The following is a 13,058-nucleotide window of genomic DNA, read 5'->3' as shown; positions in this document are numbered from 1 at the left end:
CTCCACCTGCTACTACAGCGGAATTCTTTGAAATTAAACCTGCTTTACTAAATCTTGTTATGCGAGAGCAATTTTCTGGTGTTAGTTCTGATGATGCTGCTGCCCATCTCAATAATTTTGTTGAACTTTGTGAAATGCAAAAGTATAAGGATGTAGATGGTGACATAATAAAATTAAAATTGTTCCCTTTCTCATTAAGAGGAAGAGCTAAAGATTGGTTGCTATCTCTGCCTAAGAATAGTATTGATTCATGGACTAAATGCAAGGATGCTTTTATTGGTAGATATTATCCCCCTGCTAAAATTATATCTTTGAGGAGTAGCATAATGAATTTTAAACAATTGGATACTGAGCATGTTGCACAAGCATGGGAAAGAATGAAATCTTTGGTTAAAAATTGCCCAACCCATGGACTGACTACTTGGATGATCATCCAAACCTTTTATGCAGGACTGAATTTTTGTTCGCGGAACCTATTGGATTCAGCTGCTGGAGGTACCTTTATGTCCATCACTCTTGGTGAAGCAACAAAGCTTCTTGATAATATGATGATTAATTACTCTGAATGGCACACGGAAAGAGCTCCACAAGGTAAGAAGGTAAATTCTGTCGAAGAAACCTCTTCCTTGAGTGATAAGATTGATGCTATTATGTCTATGCTTGTGAATGATAGGACAAATATTGATCCTAATAATGTCCCGTTAGCTTCATTGGTTGCACAAGAAGAACATGTTGATGTAAACTTCATTAAAAATAATAATTTCAACAACAATGCTTATCGGAACAATTCTAGTAACAACTATAGGCCATATCCTTATAATAATGGCAACGGCTATGGTAATTCTTATGGGAATTCCTACAACAATAATAGGAACACACCCCCTGGACTTGAAGCTATGCTTAAAGAATTTATTAGTACACAAACTGCTTTTAACAAATCTGTTGAAGAAAAGCTTGGGAAAATTGATATACTTGCTTCTAAAGTCGATAGTCTTGCTGCTGATGTTGATCTTTTGAAATCGAAAGTTATGCCTAATAGGGATAATGAAAATAAAATTATTACTACAGCAAATGCCATCCAAGTTAGAATTAATGAGAATATAAGATTAATGGCTGAATTGCGTGCTAGGTGGGAAAGAGAAGAAAATGAAAAACTAGCTAAAGAATATAATATAGCTAAAGTTTGGACTATTACTACCACTAGCAATGCTAATGCTACACATGTTGCTGCACCTCCTACTAATAATGGTAAAAGAATTAGTGTAGGCAATGTTTCCACTTCTAATGCAAAGCGCGAAAAACTACCTGAAACTGCTGAAACTGCCTGTGATAAAACTGCTGAAATTTTTTCCAACATTGGGGACAATGATCTCATTGCTTTATATCATAATGGTTTAGATTTTGATGATTGCCACATCTCTGAAGTTATAAAGTTCTTACAAAAACTTGCTAAAAGTCCTAATGCTAGTGCTATAAATTTGGCTTTCACGAAACATATTACAAATGCTCTCATAAAAGCTAGAGAAGAGAAACTAGAACGCGAAACTTCTATTCCTAGGAAGCTAGAGGATGGTTGGGAGCCCATCATTAAGATGAAGGTCAATGACTTTGATTGTAATGCTTTATGTGATCTTGGTGCAAGTATTTCCGTTATGCCTAAGAAAATCTATAATATGCTTGACTTGCCACCATTGAAAAATTGTTATTTGGATGTTAATTTTGCTGATAATGCTATAAAGAAACCTTTGGGGAGAGTTGATAATGTTCGCATTACCGTTAACAATAACCTTGTCCCCGTTGATTTTGTTGTCTTGGATATTGAATGCAATGCATCTTGTCCCATTATATTGGGAAGACCTTTTCTTCGAACTGTTGGTGCTATCATTGATATGAAGGAAGGTAATATTAAATATCAATTTCCTCTCAAGAAAGGTATGGAACACTTCCCTAGAAAGAGAATGAAGTTACCTTTTGATTCTATCATTAGAACAAATTATGATATTGACACTCCATCTCTTGATAATACTTGATACACACTTTCTGCGCCTAGCTGAAAGGCGTTAAAGAAAAGCGCTTATGGGAGACAACCCATGTTTTTACTACAGTACTTTTATTTTATATTTGAGTCTTGTAAGTTGTTTACTACTGTAGCAACCTCTCCTTATCTTAGTTTTATTGCATAGTTGTGCCAAGTAAAGTCTCTAATAGAAGGATGATACTAGATTTGGATTACTGCGCAGAAACAGATTTCTTTGCTGTCACGAATCTGGGTCTAATTCTCTGTAGGTAACTCAGAAACTTATGCCAATTTACGTGAGTGATCCTCAGATATGTACGCAACTTTCATTAGTTTTAAGTTTTCTCATCTGAGTAAGTCTGGTGCCTGTTAAAAATACGTCTTTACGAACTGTTCTGTTTTGACAGATTCTGCCTTTTATTTTGCATTGCCTGTTTTGTCATGCTTGATGGATTTTTCGATTCCATTGACTTTCAGTAGCTTTGTGCAATGTCCAGAAGTATAAAGAATGATTGTGTCACCTCTGAATATGTGAATTTTGATTATGCACTAACCCTCTAATGAGTTTGTTTTGAGTTTGGTGTGGAGGAAGTTTTCAAGGATCAAGAGAGGAGGATGATATACACTATGATCAAGGAGAGTGAAAGCTCTAAGCTTGGGGATGCCCCGGTGGTTCACCCCTGCATATATCAAGAAGACTCAAGCGTCCGGATGCCCAAGGCATCCCTTCTTCATCGACAACATTATCAGGTTCCTCTAGTGAAACTATATTTTTATTCCATCACATCTTATGTACTTTGCTTGGAGCGTCGGTTTGTTTTTGTTTTTGTTTTGTTTGAATAAGATGGATCCTAGCATTCACTGTGTGGGAGAGAGACACGCTCCGCTGTTGCATATGGACAAATATGTCCTTAGGCTTTACTCATAGTATTCATGGCGAAAGTTTCTTCTTCGTTAAATTGTTATATGGTTGGAATTGGAAAATGATATATGTGGTAATTGGTATAATATCTTGAATAATGTGATACTTGGCAATTGTTGTGCTCATGTTTAAGCTCTTGCATCATATACTTTGCACCTATTAATGAAGAAATACATAGAGCATGCTAAAATCTGATTTGCATGTTTGGTTTCTCTAAGGTCTAGATAATTTCTAGTATTGAGTTTGAACAACAAGGAAGACGGTATAGAGTCTTATAATGTTTACAATATGTCTTTTATGTGAGTTTTGCTGCACCGCTTCATCCTTGTGTTTGTTTCAAACAACCTTGCTAGCCTAAGCCTTGTATCGAGAGGGAATACTTCTCATGCATCCAAAATCCTTGAGCCAACCACTATGCCATTTGTGTCCACCATACCTACCTACTACATGGTATTTCTCCGCCATTCCAAAGTAAATTGCTTGCGTGCTACCTTTAAAATTTCCATTCTTTATCTTTGCAATATATAGCTCATGGGACAAATAGCTTAAAAACTATCGTGGTATTGAATATGTACTTATGCACTTTATCTCTTATTAAGTTGCTTGTTGAGCGATAACCATGTTCCTGGGGACGCCATCAACTACTCTTTGTTGAATATCATGTGAGTTGCTATGCATGTCTGTCTTGTCTGAAGTAAGGGAGATTTACCACTCATTTAATGGTTAGAGCATGCATAATGTTAGAGAAGAACATTGGGCCGCTAACTAAAGCCATGAATCATGGTGGAAGTTTCAGTTTTGGACATATATCCTCAATCTCATATGAGAACATTAATTGTTGCTACATGCTTATGCATTAAAGAGGAGTCCATTATCTGTTGTCTATGTTGTCCCGGTATGGATGTCTAAGTTGAGAATAATCAAAAGCGAGAAATCCAATGCGAACTTTCTCCTTAGACCTTTGTACAGGTGGCATAGAGGTACCCCTTTGTGACACTTGGTTAAAACATGTGTATTGCGATGATAATCCCGGTAATCCAAGCTAATTAGGACAAGGTGCGGGCACTATTAGTATACTATGCATGAGGCTTGCAACTTGTAGGATATAATTTACATAACTCATATGCTTTATTACTACCGTTGACAAAATTGTTTCTTGTTTTCAAAACTAAAGCTCTAGCACAAATATAGCAATCGATGCTTTCCTCTTTGAAGGACCTTTCTTTTACTTTTATGTTGAGTCAGTTCACCTATCTCTCTCCACCTCAAGAAGCAAACACTTGTGTGAACTGTGCATTGATTCCTACATACTTGCATATTGCACTTGTTATATTACTTTACATTGACAATATCCATGAGATATACATGTTACAAGTTGAAAGCAACCGCTGAAACTTCATCTTCCTTTGTGTTGCTTCAATACCTTTACTTTGAATTATTGCTTTATGAGTTAACTCTTATGCAAGACTTATTGATGCTTGTCTTGAGGTACTATTCATGAAAAGTCTTTGCTTTATGATTCAATTGTTCACTCATGTCATTTACCATTGTTTCAAATCGCTGCATTCATTACATGTGCTTACAATAGTATTGATCAAGATTATGTTGGTAGCATTGTCACTAAGAAATTATCTTTGTTATCGTTTACCTACTCGGGACGAGTAGAAACTATGCTTGGGGATGCTTGATACGTCTCAAACGTATCTATAATTTCTTATGTTCCATGCTACTTTTATGATGATACTCACATGTTTTATACACATTATATGTCATTATTATGCATTTTCCGGCACTAACCTATTAACGAGATGCCGAAGAGCCGATTCTTTGTTTTCTTGCTGTTTTTGGTTTCAGAAATCCTAGTAAGGAAATATTCTCGGAATTGGACGAAATCAACGCCCAGGGGCCTATTTTCACACGAAGCTTCCAGAAGACCGAAGGAGTCACGAAGTGGGGCCACGAGGCGCCCAGACACCAGGGCGGCGCGGCCTGGGCCTTGGCCGCGCCGGCCTGTCGTGTGGGGCCCTCGTGTGGCCCCTGACCTGCCCTTCCGCCTACTTAAAGCCTTCGTCGCGAAACCCCCAGTACCGAGAGCCACGATACGAAAAACCTTCCAGAGACGCCGCCGCCGCCAATCCCATCTCGGGGGATTCAGGAGATCGCCTCCGGCACCCTGCCGGAGAGGGGAATCATCTCCCGGAGGACTCTACACCGCCATGGTCGCCTCCGGATTGATGAGTGAGTAGTTCACCCCTGGACTATGGGTCCATAGCAGTAGCTAGATGGTTTTCTTCTCCTTATGTGCTTCATTGTCGGATCTTGTGAGCTGCCTAACATGATCAAGATCATCTATCTGTAATGCTATATGTTGTGTTTGTTGGGATCCGATGGATAGAGAATACTATGTTATGTTGATTATCAATCTATTACCTATGTGTTGTTTATGATCTTGCATGCTCTCTGTTATTAGTAGAGGCTCTGGCCAAGTTTTTACTCTTAACTCCAAGAGGGAGTATTTATGCTCGATAGTGGGTTCATGCCTCTATTAAATCTGGGACAGTGACAGAAAGTTCTAAGGTTGTGGATGTGATGTTGCTACTAGGGATAAAACATTGATGCTATGTCCGAGGATGTAGTTATTGATTACATTACGCACCATACTTAATGCAATTGTCTGTTGTTTGCAACTTAATACTGGAAGGGGTTCGGATGATAACCTGAAAGTGGACTTTTTAGGCATAGATGCATGCTGGATAGCGGTCTATGTACTTTGTCGTAATGCCCAATTGAATCTCACAATACTCATCATATCATGTATGTGCATTGTCATGCCCTCTCTATTTGTCAATTGCCCAACTGTAATTTGTTCACCCAACATGCTATTTATCTTATGGGAGAGACACCTCTAGTGAACTGTGGACCCCGGTCCATTCTTTTAATCGAATACAATCTACTGCAATACTTGTTCTACTGTTTTCTGCAAACAATCATCATCCACACTATACATCTAATCCTTTGTTACAACAAGCCGGTGAGATTGACAACCTCACTGTTTCGTTGGTGCAAAGTACTTTGGTTGTGTTGTGCAGGTTCCACGTTGGCGCCGGAATCCCTGGTGTTACGCCGCACTACATCTCGCCGCCATCAACCTTCAACGTGCTTCTTGGCTCCTACTGGTTCGATAAACCTTGGTTTCTTACTGAGGGAAAACTTGCTTCTATACGCATCACACCTTCCTCTTGGGCTTCCCAACGGACGTGTGTATACACGCTATCAATTTCCCAGGGCAACACGGCTTCTTGTCCATAGACCAGATGGTATGGCGAGGTTTTTATTGCTCCATGACATGACATGCGATAAGCCCACAAAGCTTCTGATAATACTTCGTGCCAACGTTTAGGGTGCTCGTCGACCTTCCTCTTAATCAATTTGATAAGGCTCTGGTTGGATGCTTTAGCTTGCCCATTTGCTTGAGCATAGTATGGAGACGATCGGATCAACTTAATTCCCATGACCTCGCAAAACTCTCTAAACTCACAAGAAATGAAGACCGAACCTCCATCGGTCGTGATAGTCTGGGGAATCCCGAATCTGTGAATGACATGTTCTTTCACAAAATTGATAACATCGGACGATTTCACTGACTTCATAGGGACGGCCTCCACCCATTTAGTAAAATAGTCTGTGATGGCCAAAATCCACTCATGGCCTTTGCTCGATGGAGGATTGATTTTGCCGATCATATCCATACCCCATCCTCGAAACGGCCAAGGCTTGATGATGGGGTTCATTGCTGATGCAGGTGCCATCTGAATTTTCCCAAATTTCTGACATGCTTGACATCCTTTATAGTACGTAAAACAATCCTCAAGCATGGTGGGCCAATAAAACCCCGATCGCCTGATCAACCATTTCATCTTATGAGCTGATTGGTGAGTTCCACAGGCGCCTTCGTGTACCTCGTGTAAGAGCTGATTTGACTCAGCTGGTCCTAGACATTTGAGAAGTAACCCTTCCAAAGTCCTGTAAAACATGTCATCCCCAATAAGGACGTACTTCATGGCCCTATATCTTATCCGTTTAGGTGCCCCCCGAGCCGAATCTTTCAAGTAATTGAAGATATCGGCTCTCTAGTCATCCGGTGCCAGGAACTGTATCTGAACATCGGCTCCAACTGCTGCGTCCTTGTAGCCTGACGCCATCTGTGCAAGATCGTTTGCCTCGGTATTCTGCGACCTCGGGATCCAGTTGAAGTTTATGTACCTAAATTGTGTCATCAGCTCACGGCATTGCATCCATAATGGGAAGAGCGACTCGCTCTCACATCTATATTCCTCCGTGAGTTGGGAAATCACCAATTTTGAGTCTCCAAACAGTTCCACCGCTTCTGCCCCGGCTTCCACAAGCAACTCCATCCCCTTGCGTATTGCTTCATACTCAGCGACATTGTTTGTGCAAGGGGTAGCCAACCTGATGGAGAAGGAATATGTTGCCCCCCGGGGCGACACGAGCAGAATGCCGATGCCGCAACCATCCTCACAAGCCGATCCATTGAAAAACATGGCCCATGCACGTACAGACAATGCTGCTATATCGGTGTTGATTCGCTCAACAATAAGATCGGCTAACGCTTGTCCCTTGACTGCTTTCGAAGGTTGATACCGGAGATCAAATTCCAATAATGCAAACATCCACTTACCGAGTCGGCCTTTCAACACAGGAGCCGACAGCATGTGTTTGACAACGTCTGATTTGCATATGATGATAATTTCCGCGTTCAGCAAAATGTGACGAAGCTTGGTGCAGGTAAAGAACAGGCAGAGGCACAACTTCTCGATCTCAGGGTACCTAGTTTCTGCATCCAACATCCTTCTGCTGAGGTAGAACGCGACTTTTTCCAGACCATCATAGACTTGCACCACTACTGAGGCGATGGAAGTGTCAGCTACGGACAGATAAATATAGAATGGTCTGCCCTGCTGGGGCGGAACCAACACAGGTGGCTTCGATAGATACTCTTTAATCTCGTCGAACGCTTGCTGTTGCTCTGCCCCCCAGTGAAATTCCTCATCGGCTTTGATTTTTACTAATCCCATGAATGGCTCGATCCGTCCTGATAGGTTGGAGATGAATCTTCTTACGAAATTGATTTTGCCAATGAGACACTGCAGTTCCTTCTTCGTGGTAGGTGGCTTCATTGTTCGCACTGCCTCCTGACTTTTTAGGCCGATCTCAATTCCGCGCTCATGAACCAAGAAGCCCAAGAATTGACCGGCCGTCACACCAAAGGCACACTTCTTTGGATTCATTCTTAGTCCGAATTTCCTAGTTCGGTCCAGGATGCGTCGTAAATCCTCCAAGTGTCCTTCCACTGAGACAGACTTGACTACCACGTCGTCAATGTAGATCTCCACCAACTTGCCGATCAGATCATGAAATATGTAATTCATGGCTCTTTGGTATGTTGCGCCGGCATTCTTCAGTCCAAATGTCATGACTACATATTCAAACAAGCCCACAGCACCTGGTACTCTGAACGCGGTCTTGTGTATATCTTCTGGAGCCATAAAAATTTGGTTGTAACCGGCATTGCCATCCATGAAGCTTAAAACCTTATGACCAGCAGCTGCATTGATCAACGTCTCTGCTACTGGCATTGGATACTCATCCTTTGGAGTAGCTCTATTTAGATCCCGGAAATCTATGGCGACGCGCCATCGGCCGTCCTTCTTCTCTACCGGTACGATATTAGAAATCCACTCAGCGTACCGGCATGGCCTGATGAACCCGGCGGTCAACATTTTCTCGATCTCTTTCTTGACTTCTTCTAGTATTTCGGCCTTCATCTGTCGCACTCGCTGCTGGAACGGCCGAAATCCTTTCTTGAGAGGGAGCCGATGCTCAATGATGCTCCTGTCTAGCCCGGGCATCTCTGTATAATCCCAGGCAAAGCAGTCTGGGTATTCTTTCAATAAAGCTATCATCAGGCCCCTCAGATGCGGATCCAACTTCTTGCTGATAAATGTTGGTCATGGCTTATCCCCAGGACCAATGTCAATCTATTCTAGCTCATCAGCCGATGTAAACCCATATCCTAGTTTTCCGTCGCCTGCCAGATCGATGCTGAACACAGGTAAAACGTATGTGAAGGATAATTTGGGCCGATTGCTGGAATCGGCCCCCATTTTGGTTGCATTACTCAATGAAGGTTTACAACTTATTTGTTCTCCACTATGGGAGGGAGTCTCACGTGACATGCTCGAGGTAAAATCATCGCCTTTTATTTTTTGGGGCCGATCGCAGGGATCGGCCTTGCCACGTACGTCCATCGATTTTGCTCCTGCTACTCCGTCAGGCCGGTGGATAAGACCAGCCTGTAACCTCGATGCGCTCACAGCTGTCTAAACTGATTCCAGAGAGCGGCTCTTGGCCGTCTGCATCCCGAATGTTCATGCCAGCTATTGAGATCTCAACTGAATCATCTGCATGGACGACCTCCACTTCATCTCCATCCCACTGTATCAGGCATTGGTGCATTGTTGATGGAATGCAGCAGTTGGCGTGAATCCAATCCCTCCCTAGCAGGACATCATAAGTGCTTTTGCTGTCGACGATGAAGAATGATGTAGGGATGGTTTTTCGGCCTACGGTTAGGTCCACGTTCAAAACGCCTTGCGTCTCTGATGCTTGGCCGTTGAAGTCGCTTAGTGTGACGTTGGTTTTAATCAGATCTGAGTTGGAGCGTCCCAAACGTCGTAGCATGGAGTATGGCATTATATTGACTGCCGCTCCCGTGTCAACCAGCATCTTGCCGACAGGCTACCCATTGATATAACCTTTGAGGTACAGGGCCTTCAGATGTTTGTAGCTTTTCTCTCGTGGCTTTTCAAAGATAACTGGTCGTGGGCCGCAATCAAACTGCGCTATCGGCACTTCTTCAGTTTTTGGAGCACAAAACTCCGCAGGGAGTATGAACACCATGTTTGTGCCAGCCGATGCCTCCGCGTCGGCTTTTACTTGCTTGGGGCGCCATTCTTTTTTCTGTGGACGATTTTCCGCGTCCAACGTTTGCTGAATTTTCACGGCCAGATCGGGCCGCGCTTTCCTCAAAGTGTGCAGGTATTGCGCCTCGGCTTGCTCCAAGCTACGTAGTCGCTGAACCCTACGCTTTTGGGAGTGACTGAGTCCATCAGGGCACCACCTTGGCCGGTGGTATCTATCCTCTTCTTCATCTTATGACTCCTCAAAATCGTCCTCCTGAGAGGACTCAGCTCGCCTGCTCTGAGGTGGGAGAGGCCCTAGACGCTTGAAAACTGACACCTCTCCTGCGTCCTTCTTCTGCTGTCCACACTCTGGGCAATTGTCGACTGTAGGCAATCGGCTCATTCCTGAATCCCAACAGTGCTTAAAGAAAGGACAGTCCCAGTGTCGACCCACATCTTCCTGCTCCCGTGACTTCCCTTCCGCGCGGTGCTCATATCCTTCGTCGTCTCTGTCGTACCGACGATATCTTCCATTGTCTATGTCAGACCGACGATATCTTTCGTTGTCTCTGTCGTACCGCCGACGTCGGTCGTACTGACGTTCATATTTGTTAAGGAGATGCGCGGAGAGAGGACGTTGGTACCGCACGCTTCTCACCTGTTCCTCGGTGAGGTAACGTCTGTCTTCATATCGGGACCGGTCGCGTGGGCCGGCCTCCTCCTTTTCCTTGCTACGGGAATGACTGCTTTCTTCTTTATCCTTGCCATGGTGGTATACAGGCCCTGCCATGTTAACGTCGAATGAGAAATCTAGCCGACGCCCTGCGGAGTGACTGAGTTCCACCATGTTGACGCCAGGGAACGGGTTTGTGTCCACTTTCATGGCAAACTGCCAAAGATCAAACGACCTTGTTCTATTGCCGATTGGATCTGCTGACGCAATACTTTGCAGTCATTGGTGATATGGGTGAACAAGTGATGCCACTTGCAGTACGGTCTCCCATTCAGTTCTTGCATCGTAGGGATCTTATGGCCTTCGGGTAGCTTCAGCTGTTTTTCCTTAAGCAACAAATCGAATATCTGCTCAGCTTTGCTCACATCAAAGTCAAACCCTTTTGCAGGCCCTTGTGGTTTCACCCATTTGCAGGACACGGGGGCTGCCCCCGGGGCCCATTTAGCCACGGCTACTTCCTGGTTTTCTGTAGAATCCTCGACTTCTTCTGTCTCGACCAGGCTGACCGGACGCTTGAACTTGTCTTGGTACAATTCTGGGTGGCGCTGTTCATACAAAGTTAACTTCTGGACCATGTGCGCCAGTGAACTGTAGTCTACTTGGAAAGCCAGATCCTTGATCGGCATTGCGAGGTTCAATGCTGCCAGATCGACTGCTTCTTTCTCAGATAAACGAGCCGAATAACATCGGTTCCTGACAGTCCTGAAACGCTGAATGTATTCTGACACCGTTTCTCCCCGCTTCTGCCGCACCTGTGCCAGATCGGCAATGCCAGCTTCGGTAGCGTCTGAGTGATATTGAGTATGGAACTGTTCCTCCAGCTGCTTCCACGTCCGGACTGAATTTGGTGGCAACGAGGTATACCACCCAAAAGCCGATCCCGTGAGAGATTGTGCGAAAAACCTCACGCGTAGCGGGTCTGATGCTGAAATCATGCCCAACTGTGCCAAGTATCGGCTCACGTGTTCAATTGAGCTAGACCCCTCTGATCCATTGAATTTTGAGAATTCAGGGAGCCGATACTTAGGCGGCAGTGGGATCACATCATACTCGTCAGGGTACGGCTTGGAATAGCCGATTGTTTTCCTCTTTGGCAGGATGCCGAACTGGTCTCTCAAGATTGTACTGATTTGTTCCATGGTATGAGCTGCAGAGACCGAGCTTTCATGACTCGTTCCGGTGGCATATTTAGCTAACCATGCCTGCTTATCGGCGTCTGTTCCAGAAATCGCTCCTGCCGTGATCTGTTTCGTGCGCGCCAAGTTATTGCAGTCCGGCATGTATGTGCACACGTATCCATGTGGGACCTCTTTAGGCGGCTCACACAGGAACTGGCAATCGCCAGGATCGCCTCCAACCTTGTAGACGACGTACGCCGGTGAACCTTGTGGCTCTGGAGCTGCGAGCGCGAATGGCAGCGGCGGTCTGGTCTGTAACGGTAGCTCTCCCTGGTAAGTCCCTAGGACAGGCCCTGACGGAGAGTATTGATGCTTCATGATTTCCTGAACCACGCGGACCGCAATGCGCTCAAAAGCGTTCACCAGGCTCTCAGAATGACGGTGTAGAGAATGAGCCACCATGTAATTAACTTCCTGGCGCAGAGCTCTGGTGCGTTCCTCTGAAGGGGTAGACAGATCTACCTCATCGAGAACACCCTCGGGTGAGAACCCTTTCCACCTGATGCCATGTGAACGGGTCTTCGTGAAAGAGCCGATGAGATCGGATTCGAAGACGGCTTTAATATCATCATATTTCCTCTTGTGCTCCTCAGGCAACTCTTCGTACTTGACTGGTTCGTCTGCCATCTCAGCGGCGGACGTAGATGCCGTTGTTGTTTATTGTCCCACCGGGCGTGCCAGAATGTGTTGCCTACCAAAACCCACCGGCGAGCAGCGACGGGCAACACGGTAGAGATGGGAGGCTCCCAGGACTGCGGTGGGCCCTGGTCCCTCGGGCGACGGCCCGCAATGCTCCGGCACACGTCCAAGCTGGTGCGAGGGCGTGCCACCTGACCTTGTACCTGGTCAGGAAGGTGTTGGATTGCTTCGATTAGTTTCCTGCATGGCGAACACGCAAACATTAAATACGACCCCCGATCGGCTCTTAGGTTACTCTGTGAATCGGCTCAAAGAGCCGATCGACCCATGGTACACATTGGATTTTACGTTAACATGGGAATCCTGCTTAATCAATACCAAGATAAATCGATCTACGACAGTTTAGGGTTTTCACCGCATAACCGGAACATCCTACACGTAGATGAGCCTGGCAGACACGTAAGATGATAGAAGACTAGTCCTAAAGAGGCCTAAAAACCAACATAACGTCGATTCCCGGAACAATCCCTCTAAGATCAGCAAACTATGCCTTACGCACTACTGGATCATTCAACCCGTTTGCAAG

The sequence above is a fragment of the Lolium perenne genome, chromosome 3 (genome assembly GCF_019359855.2).
Source record: "Lolium perenne isolate Kyuss_39 chromosome 3, Kyuss_2.0, whole genome shotgun sequence".
NCBI lineage: Eukaryota > Viridiplantae > Streptophyta > Magnoliopsida > Poales > Poaceae > Lolium > Lolium perenne.
The sequence above is the reverse complement of the archived record's forward strand: the minus strand, read 5'-3'. Positions refer to the sequence as shown.